Source organism: Linepithema humile, chromosome 1 (assembly GCF_040581485.1).
Source record: "Linepithema humile isolate Giens D197 chromosome 1, Lhum_UNIL_v1.0, whole genome shotgun sequence".
NCBI classification, from domain to species: Eukaryota; Metazoa; Arthropoda; class Insecta; order Hymenoptera; family Formicidae; genus Linepithema; species Linepithema humile.
In genome coordinates, this window is record NC_090128.1 from 15,104,973 (window position 1) to 15,111,791 (window position 6,819).

Sequence of the window (6,819 nt, forward strand, 5' to 3'; positions counted from 1 at the left end):
CATTGGCCGCACATTACAACCAAGCGGCCCGCTGATACTTCAGTACCGCCGTCACCTCCTCAGACTCTAGCGTGGAAGCTAATTCCACTAGAGTTCTGCGTCCGGTTGACTCGGCCACCAAGGGACACTCTAGTACCAGGCGACAGCCGAATTCAGAGACCTCTCTCTCCTCGGTACACGGAGCATTCCGTAATACCGAGAGCCGAGACGGTAGCAGCCCACGGCACGCCGGAAACTCGTTCAGTGGCGGTCCAAACTTCGCCGCCTAGAGCCTGCTCAGAGAGCAGTTGTCAGACGGAAGACCACTTCCCGAACGGAGTTCCACCGACGCCGGGAAAGGGGCTACAACGAGCAGATTCAATTGAACCGTCCTTTTTAGGACCCGTTCAGTATACCAAGACGCGGCCGGTAATCTCTTACCGCGCCCGTCAATTTTTCTTTTAATTCTCGGTCTTGCACCTTTACCGAGAAAGCGCCTCTGGCGCAATCAATTAATTTAAACACAACTCAAACTGTACATACTCATTCTCTGACGAGAAAAATAAATTTATATTTTTCTAACAAAATTGGTTTCTCTTAAAGTTTTCAACCGAGTCGAACAAATCCTTTGGGCAAAACGCCCATACTTACTTTTGCTTTTATTTTCCTTTTTTATTTTTTCCATTTTTTATCTTTTTTATAAGATTCTTTTTGCACTTATAAGATAAAAAAAAGTAAAAATGTTTATGCACATACTACGAAATCAGACTAACCTGTAATTTCAAAGGAACGAGCAGAATAGCCTTCTGTCATTGGTTGTTTCAACGGAATTATTCCGAAAATTTCTGAACGCAAACGAGCATTGTCTTAAGCACGGTCTTTATAAAGATAGTCTTATACGACACAAGACGATCCTAAGGATTAGCTTCTTCTTAAGAATTATCTTATGCATAGATTATGAATTTATAATGTCTTAAGACGATCTTAATTGAATAAGATGATCATCATGAAGATGATCTTAAGCATTGTCTTGAGAACGGATATGAATACGGGCCATAATGTCTTACACTTGGTCTTTTTTTTTTTTATGACCTTATAAACTATCCCTGGTGAAAAATATTCTCAAAATTTTTCATAAAAATTTTCAGATTTTTTACAAAAATTTTATAACTTTTTCAGAAAATTTTAAGATTTTTTATATGAATTGGCACACTTTTCAGAAAAGTTCAGAAAATAAATGAAAATATATGAATAAATTCATTATTTCTTATATTTTCCAGATCTCTATATATTAAAGCCCGTGTCCACGATGCAAGAAATTGGTTCGAGTTCTTGGCCCAAAATGGTTGGATTGCTTCAAGAAATGTGTAACCAATCAACTTGCTGTTTTTCCATAAGAACTTCAATTTAATTGGCTATACATTTCTCGGACCAAGAACTTGGACCAATTTCTTGCATCGTGGACACAAGCCTTTAGAAATATCAAATATTTTTACAAGTTGAAAAATATACGATTTATCAGCTTTTATTTTTCTACCTTATCTTTGAATGCATTTCATTTAGCAATGTAAAAACGTGTCATTCTATATTTATTTTCTAGTAGATATCGAACATAGAATGTCACGTTAACATACATGTTAATACATGTTTTATTCTGTGTTTGACATCCAATGAAAAAGATAGAATAGAAATATATACTTGCGTTAATTTGTACCGTTAAATGAAATATTATCTTATTCTGAGATTTCTTATAATTTTCTAAAAAATGTTTTAAAAATATGAATAAATAAGAAATTTTTTCTCAGAATTTTTCATAAAATAAAATTATGAAAAATTCTTAAAATTTTCTAGGAAATTATGAGATGTTTTTTCACCAGGGATACTATACATAAGTATCAAAACGTGGAGACATAATATTTTACACTTGGTCTTTTTTTTTTTGTAACCTTATAAACTATACTATACATAAGTATCAAAACATGGAGACATAATGTCTTACACTTGGTCTTTTTTTTTTTTTTTATTTTAAGATTGCCAATGCATATGTATCTTTACTGTTAATAATAGGCCGATTATAAAACCTTGCAAAAGTTTGAGAGTTCTCTGTCCATCCAGCAGTCTTGAGGATAGAATCGATAGTTACACCTCTTCGTTCAGCAGCAGATGTTGATACATGCCTTGTGCTGTAAACACTGAACACAGAGGTTCTACACCACTATCGGTCAGCATCGATTTTATCCATCGACTCAAAGTCTGAGTCCCAACACTATTGTGGGGTTTTTTCAAAGAAATAAATAGTTTTTGTTCACAGTTACGAAGATTTTTAGTTCTTTTCAAGTAAACCCTCAGGGTGGAAGCTGAACAAATTGTCGTATCTTGATCGAAAAAAGGGATTACTATTAGGTTGTACTTTTCTTACAAGGAAAGAGACCCAAGTGTCCCCCTCCGATTTTGACGAGCTTTAAATATGTGGTAAAGTAGCTCAAAATAAGAGACACATATTTTTTTTATGTGCTTTCTCGCACGTTTAGGGTTGAAACAACCCCTACAAGCTAAAACGATTTTTTTTATTTTGACTGAATATCGTAAAAACTGTAAAAAATATCAAAAAATGTTTTGAATAAAAGTTGCATGGTCTTTTATGAGCTTTATAACCGCGTAACTCAATTTAAAAAAAATTTTTTTTTTTTTAATTTACCTCTACCCCTTTTTATTATTTTTGCGAATTTTAAAATTTTTGTTATAACAAAAGTTGTAGCATTTTTTACACTGAATACAACCATATATGATTTTATTATGTTTCGAAATTGCATTTTTCAGAAATGAGCTGTCAATGTCGCACTATATGCGTCGCGCTGCGATATATGCATATATGGTATATGCATAACGCATCGTTTGTGCCGCGCTTGTGTAATCGATAAGACGAATAAAATTAAAAATAAAGATTAGCATGTTATCAAGTATTCGGAAAAATGTTCTGATCAAAGAACAAAATTTACTAAATTACATGCGTCGGAAGACATCCTTTTGGGGGTGGTTTTTCGGGTATAAGGGTGTCTTCCGACGCATGTATCAAATCGGTCTCTTTTGCATGTCGTGTGAGGGCCTTAGAACTTCCTCTATGCAAAGAAGAGCGACAAATCATTTTTAACTTGAGGAGAATCGTTTAATTGATTTTAGGGGTGGTTTTTCGAGTATAAGGGTGTCTTCCGACGCATGTATCGAATCGGTCTCTTGTGTATGTCGTGTGAGGGCCTCGAAACTTTCTCCGTGCAGAAAAAAAAGAACGACAAATCATTTTTAGCTTGTCTAGAATTGTTTAAGTGATTTTGGGGGTGGTTTTTCGGGAAGAAAGGGTGTCTTCCGACGCATGTATCGGATCGGTCTCTTTTGTACTTTGTTTGTAGGTCCCAAAACTTCCTCCCTGCAAAAGGACAAGAGCGACAAATTATTTAAAAAAAATCGTTCCAGGAACGTTCCAAACTTCAACCAGCTATGTAAATAACGTAATATTTACATTATTTACATTAGAGTCCGCATCCGGTATCTCCTAATGACTAATAAATCCCGCGTAATTTAAAATAATAAATTAAATTATTACAGAAACATTATAATACAAATTTCTTTACCAATATTAAAATAATTGCTATATGACAGGTTTCATAACATTAATATAAAACCAATATAACATTTGTTGTATAATATGTTATATTTATGTTATATTACTTCTATTTTTAAATAACGAGAAGCTAACAAAGCAATGTAACAGCTATGAAATAGCTATTATATTGCGTCTAAAAAAGAAATTTATATAAATGTAATATAAATACCGTGTAACATCTGTTAAATTACATGTTACTTTCATGTTTTATTGCAGTTAAATTCAGTGTTTGCTGGGTAATACTTTATTTATATCATTTCGTTAAATACATGGCAATGTCGCACACTGGGGCTTCGTCCCACTGCATGTCGTGACAATGTAACAATAAGTGTTTGTTGGATAAATTGGTATAATTATACATTTTAAATAAAATATTGCAGTTATCTTTTAATATTAGGGGTACAAATAAGTTTTAAACCGTTTTTTTGAAAATTTAAGATTTTTTTGCAGAAATTCAATAATACATTTAAATATCAAAATATTCTCCGTTATTATCTATGACCTTGCGCCATCTTTTGGGCAGCTTACGAATTCCGGCAGTGAAGAAAGTATCGTCTTTTGATTTAATAAAATCGTCGACCCATTTTCGCACTTCTTCAATATTCCGGAAGCGTACCTCAGACAATGCGTTTTGCCTCGATCGGAACAAGTGATAATCACTTGGCGCTATATCTGGCGAATAGGCCGGGTGCGGTAGAACATCTCAACCAAGCGTCAATAATGTTTCTTTAATCGTTTTAGCGACATGAGGCCTAACGTTGTAATGAAGCAATTTCACCGGACGCAATCCTTTGTCAGTATATGGACGTTTTCGACGGATTTCTTCGTTCAATCTCAATAGTTGTCGACTATAGCGATCACCATCAACCGTTTCACGTGGTTGCGGAAGCTCATAATATAGCACACCCTGCATATCCCACCATATACAGAGCATTACCTTTTGGTCATGGATATTTTGCTTTGGCGTTGATGTGGATGGTTGGCCGGAATCTACCCATGATTTTTTTCGCTTGGGATTATCGTAATATATCCACTTTTCATCACCCGTTACGATTTTCGACAGGAAAGACTTTCTGTGCTGTTTGTTGTACAGATTCAGACACATTTCGACACGGTTATCTTTGTTCTTCTGGCTCAATTCGTGTGGTACCCACTTTCCCTTTTTCTGAATCTTTCCCATCTTCTGTAAATGATTGGAAACAGTTTGTTGCTTTACTCCCAGTTGTAATGCAAGCTCTTTTTGCGTTTGGGACGAATTTTCATCGAGTAATGCTTGCAATTCATCGTCCTCAGTCTTGAGACGGACTCCGCTACGTTCACGATCGCTAACGTCGAAATCACTTTCTTTAAACCGTCTGAACCAAAATTTACACGTACTTTTAGATACAACATTGTCTCCAAGAGTCAAACAAATTGATGCACACGCTTTTGCGGCGCTCTTTCCTTGATGGAATTCATAGCGAATGCAGTGCCGAATAAATTGTTTCTCGTTTGCCATTTTCAAGCTGCTGCAATTTTAGGTTACACAAACAATATCGTGAAGTTGGTTGTTATTTTTTATGTTACCATATAAACACTACAAAATCGGAAAAGAGCGGGAGAATATTTAAATTTTGAATTATTTTTTTATATTCTACAAAAAACGCTTTAAAACTTATTTGTACCTCTAATATATATTGTATTCAGCAATGCTGAAAATTTTTGATAACGCGTTAGAGAATTTCGCAATAAGAATAATTTTTTATTCAATTTGACAGATTATTGAATGTCGATATACTTATTTTACAATACACACTTCAAGTATTAATTGTAATATTTAGAAGATATAAATAAAAAAAGTTTATCGAGTATTTTTATTTTTACATTTAAAATTTTTACACTAGATATTACTTGTCTTTAAAATCTTTCAAAAAACTACATATCAAAAAATATCTGATGCATAATTTATAAAAATAATTTTTTTACCCGATAATGGTTATTAATTACTTTATAATATACGTAAAGACTTTTGTGATGTTTCATACCGCCAGAAAAGAAGGATAGTGTTGCGTGAAAACGAATTATTAAATACCTGTGATTCACAAAATATTGACATATCGTGTAAAAAATTCAAATGTACCAGCACTAGCAATAATGTTTCGAATGTTTATAATTTAAATGATTATAATAATTTTGATCAATATAATAATTTTAATGATTATAATGATAACAATTTTGACTCTTTAAGTGATGAAAATTCAATTTATAATAATTCTTCTGATTCTTTACTGTCACTTAATAACGATACTTTACACGATGATTTAAGATCTTGGGTAACGAAACATAATATCAGTCAAAGCGCTGCCAATGATATGTTAAAAATATTGTTTAAAAATGGTCTTTATGTTGCAACTGATTGTAGAAATTTGATGAGAACCCCGCGTAATACATATTCAAAGATAATTGACATTGATGGTGGAAAATATGTTCACTTTGAACTAGCGGAGAGTTTAAAGCATTCCACTGAAATATTTTTTGATACATACCCTACAGAGATCAAAATAAACATTAATATTGATGGCTTACCTATTTCAAAAAGTTCAGGAAGTCAATTTTGGCCTATATTGGGTGCCATAGTAGCGGATTTTTATACAGAACCCTTCTCAATCGGAATTTATCATGGCACAACTAAACCCAATGATGTCGATATTTTTTTAAAACCTTTTGTAGAAGAAGCAAAAACTATTTTTGATTCCGGTTTAGATGTTGGTGGAAGAATTATTTCTATTAAATTAAATGCTATCATATGTGATGCGCCAGCAAAATCATTCGTATGCGGTATTAAAAGTCACAATGCGTACTTTAGTTGTACCAAATGTATTCAAGAAGGTGATTTTATAAATAATAGAGTAGTATTTCTAGAACTTGATTTAACATTAAGAACAGATTAATAATTTAAAATCAGACAACATAAAAAACATCACATTGAAAAATATCAAATTCAACCAACTATTATAGAAACTCTTAATATTGGAATGGTTTCAAGTGTACCGTTGGATTGTATGCATCTTATTTTTCTTGGTGTTTCAAAAAGATTGCTTCAGTTTTGGATTAAAGGAAAATTGAATATTCGATTAAGTCCTGCTTTATTAGAAAAAGCTCAACGGCGCAATAATTTATTAAAATTATTTATACCAAAG